Source organism: Salmo trutta, chromosome 8, assembly GCF_901001165.1.
Source record: "Salmo trutta chromosome 8, fSalTru1.1, whole genome shotgun sequence".
Classification (NCBI taxonomy): domain Eukaryota; kingdom Metazoa; phylum Chordata; class Actinopteri; order Salmoniformes; family Salmonidae; genus Salmo; species Salmo trutta.
In genome coordinates this window covers 40,087,141-40,103,427 of record NC_042964.1, presented here as the reverse complement: position 1 = coordinate 40,103,427, position 16,287 = coordinate 40,087,141, and the positions used below count along the sequence as shown (strand labels likewise).

At 43.4% G+C, this 16,287-nt stretch overlaps 1 protein-coding gene across 1 annotated transcript in view; it reads left to right on the top strand.

The window, feature by feature from the left end:
- Positions 1 to 772: 772 nt before the first annotated feature.
- Positions 773 to 16,287, top strand: part of LOC115198913 (chemokine-like protein TAFA-2) — a 54,586-nt gene continuing 39,071 nt past the window's right edge. The window contains exon 1 of the mRNA XM_029761326.1: positions 773 to 1,318. The gene's annotated coding sequence lies outside the window, so the exon portion shown is untranslated. The remainder of the gene's footprint in view (positions 1,319 to 16,287) is intronic.

Sequence of the window (16,287 nt, the reverse complement as noted above, 5' to 3'; positions counted from 1 at the left end):
CTGCCAACGTGAAGTTTGGAACTTATTCTGAAACAATCCACATGGTGGCAATGCTGCACCACTTTTGACTGTAAACCAACAGTTCACTGCACTGTTGTCCAAGTCCAACTCTACTGAAGTTCACAAGGAATCAAAGGTCCAGTGCAGCCATTTTTATCTCAATATCAAATAATTTCTGGGTAACTATTAAGTACATTACTGTGATTTTGTTCTAAATTAAAATGGTCAAAATTGCTTCTTAGCAAATAGCAATTTCTCATATTCACAATTTCACAGTATTATTCCAACCTCATAGTGTGGAAATATATATACACAACACAAGAAAATCACGTTTTTGCCTGCACTGGGCCTTTTAAGAGGTTAATTAAAGTCTGTGTGATATTCAACCACACCTGTTCCCACATGACCATTAAAAGGTATACAATATATCTACTTGTGCAAAACTGTGTCCCCTAAGGCTCACATCTGCCAAGTTAAATTAAATCTTGCACATTAATAGACCAATGCAAATATTACTCCTAGGCTATGATGTCATGTCTCCTACAACTTTCAAAAATCATATTTAACGACATCATGATGCAGTTCAATGTCATGAATCGAAATTCCCATTGCTCAGTTTTGCGCAAATAAGATGAAAGACATTTTTGTGTAGTCTCTTAATGTGATTGACCAATGTAGGCTTATTAGTGTGTTTACGACAGTGGCGATGGATAGTGTTAGTGGCCTTGTGTGCCACTATGATGGGTTATTCCAGAGTCTGTGATGAGCGCTGCGGTCGGTAGGTGTCTGTATGATAATAAGTTAGTGCGCACGGCGTGCATGCAGTCAGTCTCTGATGGAACTCAGTGGAATACAGACTGGTGCCGCAATTGAGGCAGAAGTCGGGACAATTTCACTTCAATTTTGAGTTTATTACTCAATTTTATATTAGGTTATTTTATTTTCTCTCACTTCAAGGGTGATCACACTCCGTTAAGACTGGGAAACATTTATGACAGTGTATTCACACGTTGGACAATAAATAGTCTATCAGAAAGCATAAAAGGAAGAGAAAGCACTGAATAATTTTCTGTGCTCTATCAATCTACAGTCAAGTATTTGTTCCAAGAAAACGAGCAGTGTTGCATTTGTGTGCGCGTGGATTTAATTTTCGGATATCTATCACAGTGTCAAGCAATATTGGACCAGTCCTACACAAATCCAGGCTGTGCTGATGTCGCCCGCGGACAGACGCACCGCTGGATTGTAGCAGTGCCGATGGATTAATTAAAGGGCAACCTTAAAACATTTGGAGGGCGCGAAGGGAGCGGGGCAGCAGGTATGAAAATCATGATTTTAGAATACTTGGTCAATTTTGTGCGTCCTGTAATGATAGCTACTGACACTTTTTTTTATTTAAAGTGTGCGCAGTCAAGCACTTTTTTTATTGCGAGCTGCAAGATAATTAGTCTATAAGGAGCTCACCTTCTAGGCACATGCCATTTCAACATCTAGTTTTAATTTACATTTGATTGAGTTGTCAACTAACTTGAATTCAACGTGAAATAAACAATGTCACCATGTCATTGGATTTAGGTTAAAAGTTGGGTGAAAAAAAGAGGACCTTTCCTTAGTTAGTTAATTTTTGCAAATCCAATCAGTTTTCCACCTTGATTCAACGTCATCACATTTGTTATTGTTGAAATGTGGAAACAACGTTGATTCAACCACTTTTTGCCCAGTGGGCAATCTCAAGAAGTTCTTAACTTGAATCTCATCAATATCCAATCAAGTCTGAAATAATTAGCGCGATAATGACTGGGTTCGTTTTAGTCTTGATGTTGATCAGACGAGCTCACAGCATGAGTTTAATTGCCAGTCAATCGCCCTCATCTCGTTTCTAGTGCACCTCGAGTGATGTGTGGACCTGCATTTATTAGGCTATGCCAACTGCATCCGCTCATTATTTATTTTCTCTAGATCAAAAGTTTAACCACTGACATTTCTGGCATCATTGTAACTATTTAGATTATCTTTATAATTACAAATCAGACATCCCATAATCCTTATGTCCCCTAAATATGGTTCAACTGTCAAATTAGTTGTCTATTTGGTCTTAGGGCCGTTAATAAGGGAAAACCATATATGGCGATTCTCCATCCACTCATTTTATACACAGACATCCATTGGTCTGCCGACAGTGCAACCATTGTTTATTCAGTGGGCTGCCATACAAGTCAGAGTTGCTGCTTCAACATTGGTCCACTGTCAAGGTCCAATACTAAATAGGCTTGTAAATTAACAGGCTAAAGGCATCAGAAGGGCAAGTGTGTCCTCTGGATAGTCATGCAACCCAATGACTAGCTGTTCAACCCAAGACAGTATACCAGAACAAAAGCATAGGGGATTTATGTAGGCCAACTGAAATCTATGATAACATTTAAAAACAATGGGGATGCAAAACTACAAACATGCTCTCTCACTGTGGAGAAGCAAAATGTGTTTTGGTCTTATCAAAACCTGGGTTTTCAATCAAATAGGTTGTCTGTCTCTTTCTATTTGAATGTGCGCCTGCACCTTACACCCTCCGTACCAATTCAGAGGCACGAGGTGTTCTTGCATCACCACCAGCAGCGTAAAGATTTACTGAGAGGCTTGATATGAAATGGACTTCAAAATGTGGTCTCATCCTACTGGCAGTCATAGCAAGTTAATGACAGCCTTGATACATACCATGATACACTATAAATGATATCAGGTAAATGTGGAGTCTGAAGAGCATTGTGGTGTTCAGGTATGACGTTATCATAAATCTCAGTCAATAGAATATCTAAGCTGTTTGTCAGGCTGCTACTCCTTAAAATATCCCATATCTGTATCTCTCCTGCTCATCTCGTCTCACACTGACATTGTTAATCAGATGACATGAGCATTTGTCACCAGTGACAATTATATTACACCTCAGGGAGAGGGCATACGGATTTCAAAGACAGGAAGAATTTGCACTCACAGGAGGACGAACACGCACGTTAGTGAACACGCACACACGGGTGCATGCATAGTAGTTAATCAACATCAATAACATCTACTGACAACTGCCTCAACTCCCTCAGACAGACAATTGATGGGCACATCCCTGGCTCTTATCACACTGGCTACACTGTGAGGGGACATATCACAGAGGAATGCCCTCTCCAGCTGGGTGACCCGGTGCCAACTGTCTGCAGCTGTCTGGCCAGAGCCGGATGATGATTCTCCAATGTCACATCCCTGGTGTGTACTGTGCCCTTTCCCATTCAGGGCATTACCATTGATCCATCCATCTATGAATTTGAGAGTGGTTACATTTCCCTCAGCTCATTCCTTTATTTTATCAAACAAAGTGGCAGGGGTTAGGCTGTTGAAATGACAGATTAGGCTTTTAAATGAGCAAAATGTCTTATTGGTGGGTAATGAACCCTACATTGACCTGCCGCTATATTAACCCATAAACCATTGTGGTTCAAGTCCCTCTGGAGCTTTTCTGTAGTGTCAGGCTTGACCTTTCAGTAAGAGTCAATGAGGCATCCTAGTTCAGGGTTTCCCAAAGTGGAGTCTGTGGGGATACTGAAGGGGTTCCATTGCAAGACTTCAATATATGTCTATATATTTTTTTTAATACCCTTTTTATGAATATTGCTAGCAAGAACAGTTTAATGAATTTTGTGCGAGATGCATGGAAAAAGTATAGAGGGTACAATACAATGTAATATTATTCATCCACAATTTCTGTTCTTAACCTTTTAGATGCCCAACATGGGCATGGGAGGCTCACAGGGATATTTGTATCCACAGTACTCCATCATTTACCTTTTTTTTCTACTCAATTCTTCTTGTATTCCCCCAAAATGTTGTTTTGAACATAATGCAGTGTAATTTAAGCTTTAAAACTGCAGCTCTTTCACTCTGCCCTATGGCAAAATGTGTATAATTGCAAGAAATTAGCTTTAAAACTGCAAAATGTTCTCTCTGATTCCAGAGAATGTAAAATGTTCTTTCTCAGGGTCCGAGACTTGATTAGTCTGGCCATGCACTGCAGAAGTCATAGTAAAACTGCTTGTATGCTATTTTAATCACACTCTAAATAGGAGTTGTGTTCTGATATTCTGAGAGGGTCCCTGATATATTTGCTATCACAAAAGGTGTCCCTGATGCAAAAAAGTTTGGGAACCCTTCTCCTAGTTCACTGACAGCAACCTTCATGAGTTTGTTTTGACGACGTGCTGATGTTTAGTTTTGGTGGTTCAGCTGACATTTCTGAGTTGTAAACTCATTCCACGATCACAGATTGATAATGGTCACAGGTACATGACCTATAGTCCTAATGGTGATTCTATAAAATCAATACATTTTGGATTTAATCTAGTAGACAATTTCTTTAATCAGGCCTAGGTTACATGGGTAGAATATCCTTCAAAAGGACATACAGACAAACTAAATAGATGTAGCCTATGACCTTAAGTACTTTTGTCACAACTTTTAATATCATTGTGACATATCCTTGCTGTCACTTGAAAGACATTGGAATGTGATACATTTTATATTACTCCGCAAAGAGAGATCCTATACTGTAGCTCTCGACTGTTCTGGGCTCCATTTTCTTTGTGATCAAAACAAAAGACTTCAGAGGCCAAGCTCTCGCTCCTTTCTCCAGAAACTATAGAAATGTGTGAAAAAAATTGGTCGTTGATTGGCACCCGCTGTGCCTGCGTTTGATGTAAGTCGGAAGCGAGGGCTTTTTTCCCCTCTCTCTCTGCCTGTCCCATTCTTTTTGATCAGCCTTTTCCAATTGGAGTTTAAACAAATTCACCAGCCGCAGAATAAATAAGAGAGCAGAAATGCCAAAATAACAGCAAGTCCCGCCCCTCACCACCTTCTCTATCTAACACAACCCCCCCACACACACACTCTTAACATACACCTCATAGATGTTATTTCCCTCTCTCCTACTCTCTCCCCCTTGTTCTCTATCCAATCTTCCATTTGTGGGCTTTGGCACTGTAGTGCCAGGGTTTTGATAGGTCCTCTCAGGATCCATTTGCCAATGCCGTGTGGACGCGTTCGTTAGCATCATGTCCGCCTTCGTTAGTCTTTGTTTAGAGGCTGAAGGCTTTGTTCCTTTTCCAATTTAACACATTGTCCGTGGTGTTTTCGACAATGTTCGCATCTCTCTGCCTTCTCCTCCCTCTCCATCTCTTTTGCGCTCTCTCACTCTTTTATTCTCTCTCTCATTCTCTTTTTTCCTCTTGTCTCTGGAGAGGTACATTGTATATTTCACCATCAAATAATACTGAGTGAAGCACAGCTGTTTGGCACTGTGTTGTGCATCACGTGCTTCTATAAGTGGTGGTTTCAATTTAGTAGGAGGAAAGAGGTTTACAGTAGGATTAGCTATTGTGAAATATATAGCATTTCACCATGCATTGAGTCACTTCCTGTTTGTGTGTTCTACTGACTAAAGGGTACTACAATGGCCTATCAAACTGGCCCTGTGAATCGTCTGTTTACTGTGGATGGTGATGGTTTTAAGTGGGTGGCCGAGAAGGTACTTGCCGTTGTCGACACTCGGTTTCAGCAATTGAGATGTGAGGCCACTACCTTTTTAGACCCACAGACAACATTACTTACACAATTATAATAGAGTAGGTTATTGAACTTGATGCTCTTCTAAGTTCCATGTTGTTGACCAAGCCCACTGGGCAAAAACGGGTTGAATCAACGTTGTTTCCACATACTTTTAACCAAAAATGAAATGTGATGACATTGAATCAATGTGGAAAACTGATTGGATTTGCAAAAAGTCATCAGTGTAAGGGAATTTAGTGTTTTTTTCACCCAACTTTTAACCTAAATCTAATGACAGGGTGCTTGGTTGAATTCACGTTAGTTGACAACTCAACCAAATGTAAATCAAAACTAGACGTTGAATTGACGTCAGTGCCCAGTGGTATGCTTCATTACGTTTCCATGCTCATTACATGCGGACTCCATGTGTGCACACCAATCGAACATATCTATAACCTCTCCCTTTCTCTATACTTGTGATTGTCTCCGAAGATGGCTGGCAGCCATTGTTGTCCCAGAATCCTTCTCTACTGGTGCGGTGGCTCTCACATCCCCAGTCCAAAATTTCCCCTTCCTCCGCCTCCCCCTTCCTCCCCCTCCTTCTTCATGGGCTGTCCTCCAGTCGTCTGTGATCCTGTTTCACACCGCTGGTCTGCGTCCGCCTTTTCCCCACCAAGGCCGTTTTATCTCTCCTGCAGGGTCTTAACAGGGCTCTGCGTGTGGCCCAGTGGCTTAAAAACATGCGGCCTTCACGCAGCTTGCCAGCAAGGCCCAGAGAAGTCTCCACAAATACCAATACTCTTTTGACAGTAGGAAGAAGACTCTTTTCATTGCTTTTTGTTGGTTTGTGGGGCAAATCGGTAGCTACATCAAACTGTTGTTTACCAGTAGGTCTCTGGCTCTTCAAAACTGACAGCATTAATCCTTTGAGCTAAAGCCAAGGTTGTAGCTCCTGGAGGCAATTGCTGTCTTTAGGTCAAAGACAAGGTGACACCACAACCTCCAGGCTGTCAATACCTGACTAGAGATTTAGACTAGCCCCCTTTATAAATGTCTGGCATCACACATACCTTCAACATAACTATGCAGTGCAAATAGCTTACTTCCTGTTCAAGTAAAATACATTTGTATTTGTAACATGCTTTGTAGACAACAGGTGTAGACGAACAGGGAAAAGCTTACTTACAGGTCCTTTTCCAACAATGCAGAGTTAAAAATAAGATAAAGGAATAATACACAGTGAATAAGGAATAGAAATAACATGTAAAAATATCATGGCTATATACAGGGAGTAGAGCAATAACATGGCTATATACAGGGAGTAGAAGTACCAAGTCGAGGTAATTGAGGTAGCTATGTACTCTACATACAGTATAGGTAGGAGTAAAGTGACTAGGCAACAGGATAGATAATAGACAGCAGCGAGTGTGTGTGTGTGGGGCGTCAGTATGCATGTGTGTGGGCGTAAGTATTGTGTGTCTTTTGGGGTGTCAGTGTAAGTACTGTATGTATGAATGTTTGGGTAGTGGCCAGTGTGTGTCCATAGAGTCAGTGCAAGAGAGTTAGTGCAAAAAAGGGTCAATGCATTTAGTCTGGATATCCATCTTATTAGCTATTTAGCAGTCTTGTTTAAAGGTCTTATGGCTTGGGGGTAGCAGCTGTTCAGGGGCCTGTTGGTTCCTGACTTGGTACAACGGTACCACTTGCCATGCGGTAGCAGTGAGAACAGTCTGTGGCTTGGGTGGCTGAAGTCTTTGGATAAAAAAATGTGACACCGCTTGGTATAGAGGTCCTGGATGGCAGGGAGCCCCGCCCCAGCGATGTACTGGGCCGTACACACTACCCTTTTTAGCGCCTTGCGGTCGGATGCCAAGCAGTTGCAATACCAAGTGGTGGTGTAGCTGTAGAACTTTGAGGATCTGAGGGTCAACGGCAAATCTTTACAGCCTCTTGAGGGGGAAGAGGTGTGGTCGTGCCCTCTTCACGAGGGAGGAGAGGCGTTATAGTGCACTCTTTAAGGCTGTGTTTGTGTGTTTGGACCATGATAGATCCTTAGTGATGTGGACACAGAGGAACTTGAAACTCTTGACCCGCTCCACTAACGCCCTGTTTATATGAATGAGGGCATGCTCAGCCTTCAATTTCCTGTAGTCTACGATCAGCTCCTTTGTCTTGTTCACATTGAGGGAGAGGTTGTTGTCCTGGCACCACACTGCCAGGTCTCTAACCTCCTCCCTATAGGCTGTCTCATCGTCGATGGTGATCTGGCCTACCACCGTCTTGTCATTGGCAAACGTAATAATGGTGTTGAGGTTGTGTACGGCCACGCAGTCGTGGGTGAACAGGGAGTACAGGAGGGAACTAACCACCCACCCCTGAGGGGGCCCCTTGTAAAGGGTCAGCGTGGCAGATCTATTGTTGCCTACCCTCACCACCTGGGGCCAAGCCCATCAGGAAGACCAGGATCAAGTTGCAGAGGGAGGTGTTCAGTCCCAGGGTCCTTAGCTTAGGGATAACCTTCAATTTATATTATACCTCTACAATTGCTCAGAGAAAAAGAACAAGTAATTAAATAAAATCTCTAAAAGATAGGTGTCTTCAATTAACCATTTCTTTGTGGATTTTGATGTGCGCTTGGGGTCATTGTGTTGCTGGGAGATCCACTTGTTGATCATGTTAAGTCTGTCAGGTTGGATGGGAAGCATCGTTGCACAGCTATTTTCAGGTAATTCCAGAAATGTTCGATCGGGTTCAAATCCGGGCATTCAGAGACATGTTCCAAAGCCACTTCTGTGTTGTCTTGGCTGTGTGCTTAGGGTTTTTGTCCTGTTGGAAGGTGAAACTTTACCCCAGTCTTAATGTCTGAGCGCTATGGAGCAGATCTCTCTGTACTTTGCTTTCCCTTCGGTGAAGCATGGTGGTGGCAGCATCATGCTGTCGGCAGTTATAATGAACACGATGGGAGACAGAGAGCTGGTTTCAAGCGCAGGGCGCAGCAGGTGTTTATTATTAAAGGACCACAGGAGGAGGCAGGTAGCTGGGTCCAGGGGCAGACAGAAGGTCATACACAGGGGGTCCAAACTACCCAACAGTACAGGCAGGGAAAAGGCTAGTAACGTCGTCCGGGAGATCAGGCAATAGGTTGATAACAGGCTAAAGTACAGGCAGGGAATAGGCAAAAGGTGTTGTTAGTGAGGTAGGCAGGGAATAGGCGTTGTTAGTGAGACAGGCAAAAACTATCATACACGGGAGGATTAAATTACAGGAAAAACAGAGCTCCGAATAGAAGTGTGTCACAAAACAAACAATACTTCACAATGATGGGGTGCAAAAACTGGAACTAAACAGTGTGTGATAAAGACATACAGGTGTGTGAACAGGTGATCAGAATTCAGGTGATTGGGATTTGGAGAGGGAGCTGCGTTCAGGGATTGATGTGTTTGAGAGTATCAGTTGGAAGCAGACGTTACAGTACCCCCCCCCCCCCCCCCCCCCCCCCCGCTACCCTCCACGTGCGGCTCTACTTTCGGTCATGTGAGTCACAAGACCAGTCCCGAGAGGTTGTCCGTCCAGCGCATTAATCCTAAGGGGAGGATTAACAGGGATTAGTTTGACACTTAACTGTTTTGCCAATTGTTCATCAATGAAATTACCTGCGGCCCCCAAGTCCCTCCACAAACTGAGTGACCCCATTTGCAGAAAGAAGAGCCGGGATACCAAACTGCCTTTTGGTAATATTCAAAAACGTAGAGATGCTTACCCGGGCGGAAGTGGGGGGGTTGTGGTCACCCCTTCGTGGGGGGGGGGGGGGGGGATGGGACAGCTATTGAGTAGGGGGTTACTCTCTCCACAATAGAGGAACAGGTTTTCACGTAACCTCCGATGTCTCTCGGCAGGCGTGAGAGGGGCGCGGCCGAGTTGCATGGGTTCAGGGCAATTAGACCATGGTGGACGAGAGACCAGTAGGTTGCCAATGGATATGGACATCTGGATATATTGGTTTAGGTCCGTTAAATCTCCTTTGCAGGCCAGTTTGGTCTGTAACTTCCAATTTAGACCCCTCTGGTAGACTGTAAGGAGAGCTGGTTCCCTCCATCCACTGCCGGAAGCCATGGTGCGGAACTCCAGGGCATACTCAATGGTGGAGCGACGGCCCTGTTGCAGCTCACATAACAGGTCCCCGGTGTGACAACCTGAAACTGAATGGTTGAACACCTCCTGCGTGGAAACGTGATTCAGAGGACAGATCAGAACTTTGAGCGGCCTACAGGGCTGTGACCCAATCCAGAGCTTTGCCTGTGAGTAGGGAGATGATCAAGTCCACCCTGTCTTTGTCAGAGGTGAAGTCTGCAGGATGATGGTCTATGTACAGGTTACATTGCATGAGAAATCCTTGACATTTCCCTGGGGAGCCGTCGTATTTATTAGGCATGGATTTGGGGAGATGAATGAGAGGAGGCTGTGGCACCTGATATTGGTGAAGGAGGAATGGACTGGCGAAGGAGGTCGCAGAGTTTAGCGATTCGTTCCTCCTGTCGGGCTAGACGTAGCTGCAGCTCCGCTGAATCCATCTGTCGTTTTTGGTGATGTATTCTGTAATGAACACGATAGGAGACAGAGCTGGTTTCAAGCGCAGGGCGCAGCAGGTGTTTATTATTGAAGGACCACAGGAGGAGGCAGGTAGCTGGGTCCAGGAGCAGGCAGAAGGTCATACACAGGGGGTCCAAACTAGGCAACAGTACAGGCAGGGAAAAGGCTAGTACCGTCATCCGGGAGATCAGGCAATAGGTTGATAACAGGAAATTCAATAGGCTAAAGTACAGGCAGGGAATAGGCAAAAGGCGTCACTAGTGAGGCAGGCAAAAACTGTCATACACGGGAGGATTAAATTATGGGATAAACAGAGCTCAGACTAGAAGTGTGTCATAAAACAAACAATACTTCACAATGATGGGGTGCAAAGAACTGAACTAAATAGTGTGTGATAATGACATACAGGTGTGTGAACAGGTGATCAGAATTCAAATGATTGTGATCTGGAGAGTGAGCTGCGTTCAGGGGATCTATGTGTTTGAGAGTGTGAGCTGGAAATTGGGCTGGAAAGTGAGCTGTGTTCAGGGGATCTGTGTGTTTAAGAGTGTGAGTTGGAAGCAGATGCTACAGCAGTGGTGTAAAGTACTTAAGAAAAAATACTTTAAAGTACTACTTTACTAGTTTTTTTGTGGTATCTTTACTTTACTATTTATATTTTTGACAACTTTTACTCCACTACATTCCTAAAGAAAGGAATGTACGTTTTACTCCTTACATTTTCCCTGACACCCAAAAGTACTCGTTACATTTTGAATGCTTAGCAGGATAGGAAAATGGTCTAATTCACGCACTTATCAAGAGAACATCCCTGGTCATCCCTTCTGCCTTTGATCTGGCAGACTCACTAAACACTAATGCTTCATTTGTAAATTATGTCTGACTGTTGAAGTGTGTCCCTGGCTATCCGTAAATTAAAAAAAACAAGAAAATCGTGCCGTCTGGGTTGCTCAATATAAGGAATTTCAAATGATTTATACTTTTACTTTTGATATTTAAGTATATTTGGGTGTGGCAGGTAGCCTAGTGGTTAGAGCGTTGAACTAGTAACCAAAAGGTTGCAAGATCGAATCCCCGAGCTGACAAGGTAAAAATCTGTCGTTCTGCCCCTGAACAAGGCACGGTTCCTAGGCCATCATTGAAATAAGAATTTGTTCTCAACTGACTTGCCTAGTCAAATAAATATTTAAAACCAAATACTTTTAGACTTTTATTCAAGTACTATTTTACTGGGTGACTTTCACTTTTACTTGAGTCATTTTCTTTGAAGATATCTTTACTTTTAGTCAAGTAGGACAATTGGGTACCACTGGCTGTGGGGATGTTTTTCAGCGGCGGAGACTAGTCATGATTGAAGGAAAGACGAAGGAGCAAAGTACAGAGAGATCCTTGATATAAAACCTGCTCCAGAGCGGTCCGGCACTAGGACTGGGGTAAAGTTTCACCTTCCAACAGGACAAAAACCCTAAACACACAGCTAAGTCAACATAAGAGTGGCTTTGGAAAATGTCTCTGAATGCCCGGACTTGAACCCGATTGAACATCTCTGGAATTACCTGCAAATAGCTATGCAGCGACGCTCCCCATCCAACCTGACAGAGCTTGAGATGATCTGCAGAGAAGAATGGGAGAAACTCCCCAAATACAGGTGTGCCAAGCTTGTAGCATCATACCCAAGAAGACTCGAGGCTGTAATCGCTGCCAGAGGTGCTTCAACAAAGTACTAAGTAAAGGGGGTCTGAATACTTATTTCCGTATTTTTTAATTTATACATTTGCAAAAATGTCTAAAAACCTGTTTTTGCTTTGTCATTATGGGATATTGTGTGTAGATTGATGAGGGATTTAAAAAAAATCTATTTTACAATAAGGCTGTAACATAAAATGTGGAAAAAGTCAAGGGTTCTGAATACTAGCCTATTGGCATGGAGGTGGCGCCTAATTGTAGATTTGGAGACCCTAAGATGCGACAGACACACACACACACACACACACACACACACACACACACACACACACACAGAGAGCCTGGCGGGGGCTGTAACCTAAAGACTACCCTCAGAGACTGTGGCTTTCAATCTGACCACTTTCCTGCTCTTATCTGGTGAAGAGGCCATTTTAATAGCTTACAGCCAGTGCTCTATCAGGCAGCCGACTGTAGTGACGATGGAGATAAGGCTGACATGGAGTCAGGCGAGACTAACAGGATAAGAAGACCACAGAAAAACAGGGGGGTTGAGTCTTCCTCAAGGGAAAACACTGGCCTCAGGAATGCTGAGAAATATTAATGAGGACCCCATTCAATTAATTAAAACTAACATTGTTCCTTGGTTCCCGGGAACCAGCAAGAGTAGCATGAAATATCTGGTAGTCAAATACTATGACATAGTGATATAGCAGTCAATGGAATTAGCAGTTAAGTGTTTGTGTGTGTGCAGGCTTGCTGTGGATGTGTGTGTTTGTCTGTGTGTATTGTAATTATTTAAAAGAAAATTGACCAAGTTTTTATTTGTTTTGTCATTTTTTGTTGGGAGGTTTACAGGTCCAATATCAAATTCTGTTAATATATTTTGGCTGCCACTGAAAAGAAAAAGAATAGTAAGAAATACAAATTACCATATTGAGGATATTGTAATAGTCAAATTGGTATTTAAAGAAAAATAAATAAAGAGGTGGGCCTACACCCCCAACTCCCCATCCCATCCCCCCGGCATCCAGATAAAACCCTCCACATACCACCCCTTCCCCGTGGGCCTGAAAGCAAGGAAAGTAAAAACATGAATATACAAAAGAAACGTACATTTATCAGGACCCTGTCTTTCAAAGTTAATTCGTAAAAATCCAAATAACTAAACAGATCTTCATTGTAAAGGGTTTAAACACTGTTTCCCATGCTTGTTCAATGAACCATAAACAATTAAGGAACATGCACCTGTGGAACGGTCGTTAAGACACTAACAGCTTACAGACGGTAGGCAATTAAGGTCACAGTTATGAAAACGTAGGACACTAAAGAGGCCTTTCTACTGACTCTGAAAAACACCAAAAAGAAAGATGCACAGGGTCCCTGCTCATCTGCGTGAACGTGCCTTAGGCATGCTGCAAGGAGGCATGAGGACTGCAGAAGTGGCCAGGGCAATAAATTACAATGTCCGTACTGTGACGCCTAAGACAGCGCTACAGGGGGACAGGACGGATAGCTGATCGTCCTCGCAGTGGCAGACCACGTGTAACAACACCTGCACGGGATCGGTACATCCGAACATCACACCTGCGGGACAGGTACAGGATGGCTACAACAACTGCCCGAGTTACATCAGGAACGCACAATCCCTCCATCAGTACTCAGACTGTCTGCAATAGGCTGTGAGAGGCTGGACTGAGGGCTTGTAGGCCTGTTGTAAGGCAGGTCCTCACCAGACATCACTGGCAACAATGTTGCCTATAGGCACAAAGCCACCGTCGCTGGACCAGACAGGACTGGCAAAAAGTGCTCTTCACTGACGAGTCACGGTTTTGTCTCCCCAGGGGTGCTGATCGGATTCGCATTTATTGTCGAAGGAATGAGCTTTACACCGAAGCCTGTACTGTGGAGCGGGATCGTTTTGGAGGTGGAGGGTCCATCATGGTCTGGGGTGGTGTGTCACAGCATCATCGGACTGAGCTTGTTGTCATTGCAGGCAATCTCAAAGCTGTGCGTTACAGGGAAGACATCCTCCTCCCTCATGTGGTACCCTTCCTGCAGGCTCATCCTGACATGACCCTCCAGCATGACAATGCCACCAGCCATACTACTTGTTCTGTGCGTGATTTCCTGCAAGACAGGAATGTCAGTGTTCTGCCATGGCCAGCGAAGAGCCCGGATCTCAATCCCATTGAGCACGTCTGGGACCTGTTGGATTGGAGGGTGAGGGCTAGGGCCATTCTCCCCAGAAATGTTCGGGAACTTGCAGATGCCTTGGTGGAAGAGTGGGGTAACATCTCACAGCAAGAACTGGCAAATCTGGTACAGTCCATGAGGAGGAGAAGCACTGCAGTACTTAATGCAGCTGGTGGCCACACCAGATACTGACTGATACTTTTGATTTTGACCCCTGTTTGTTCAGGGACACATTATTCCATTTCTGTTAGTCACATGTCAGTGGAAATTGTTCAGTTTATATCTCAGTTGTTGAATCTTATGTTCATACAAATATGTACACATGTTAAGTTTGCTGAAAATAAACACAGCTGACAGTGAGATGACGTTTCTTTTTTGCTGAGCTTATATAGATCCCAGGCTGGGGTTGGTGGGACAATTTACATTTGTATCACAAACAATGTTTGAGAAAATCATGATGAAAGTAGCCATTTTAGGCCCTTTTTAGACCTACAGTTGAAGTCGGAAGTTTACATACACCTTTGCCAAATACATTAAACTAAGTTTCACAATTCCTGAAATTTAATCCTAGTAAATATTCCCTGTCTTAGGTCAGTTAGGATCACCACTTCATTTTAAGAATGTGAAATGTCAGAATAATAGAAGAGAGTGATTTATTTCAGCCTTAATTTCTTTCATCACATTCCCAGTGGGTCAGAAGTTTACATACACTCAATTAGTATTTGGTAGCATTGCCTTAATTGTTTAACTTGGGTCAAACTTTGAGTAGCTTTCCACAAGCTTCCCACAATAAGTTGGGTGAATTTTGACCCATTCCTCCTGACAGAGCTGGTGTAACTGAGTCAGGTTTGTAGGCCTCCTTGCTTGCACATGCTTTCTCAGTTCTGCCCACAAATGTTCTATGGGATTGAGGTTTGACCCAATTCCTTGACTTTGTTGTCCTTAAGCCATTTTGCCACAACTTTGGAAGTATTCTTGGGGTCATTGTCCATTTGGTAGACCGATTTGCGACCAAGCTTTAACTTCCTGACTGATGTCTTGAGATGTTGCTTCAATATATCCACATAATTTTCCTTTTTTATAATTTCACCTTTATTTAACCAGGTAGGCTAGTTGAGAACAAGTTCTCATTTACAACTGCGACCTGGCCAAGATAAAGCAAAGCCGTGTGACACAAACAACAACACAGAGTTACACATGGAATAAACAAACATGCAGTCAATAATACAATAGAGAAAGTCTATATACAGTGTGTGCAAATGAGGTAGGATAAGGGGGTGAGGCAATAAATAGGCCATAGTGGCAAAAGTATTACAGTATGGCAAATTAAACACTGGGGTGTTCCTACCTCATGATGCCATCTATTATGTGAAGTGCACCAGTCCCTCCTGCAGCAAAGTACCCACACAACATGATGCTGTCACCCCCGTGCTTCACGGTCGGGATGGTGTTCTTCGGCTTGCAAGCATCTCCCTTTTTCCTCCAAACATAACGATTGTTATTATGGCCAAACAGTTCTATTTTTGTTTCATCAGACCAGGGGACATTTCTCCAAAAAGTATGGTCTTTGTCCCCATGTGCAGTTGCAAACCTTAGTCTGGCTTTTTTATGGCGGTTTTGGAGCAGTGGCTTCCTCCTTGCTGAGCGGCCTTTCAGGTTATGTCGATATAGGACTCGTTTTACTGTGGATATGATACTTTTGTACCTGTTTCCTCCAGCGTCTTCACAAGGTCCTTTGCTGTTGTTCTGGGATTGATTTGCACTTTTCGCACCAAAGTACGTTAATCTCTAAGAGACAGAACGCGTCTCATTCCTGAGCGATATGATGGCTGCGTGGTCCCATGGTGTTTATACTTGCGTACTATTGTTTGTACAGATGAACGTGGTACCTTCAGGTGTTTGGAAATTGCTCCCAAGGATGAACCAGACTTGTGGAGGTCTACAATTTCTTATCTGAGGTCTTTTTATATTTGAGATTCTTCAAATAGCCACCCTTTGCCTTGATGACAGCTTTGCACACTCAACCAGCTTCACCTGGAATGCTTTTCCAACAGTCTTGAAGGAGTTCCCATCTATGCTGAGCACTTGTTGGCTGTTTTTCCTTCACTGTGCAGTCCAACTCATCCCAAACCATCTCAATTGGGTTGAGGTCGTTTGATTGTGGAGGCCACGTCATCTTATGCAGCAGTCCATCACTCTCCTTGGTCAAATAGCCCTTACACAGAATAGAGGTGT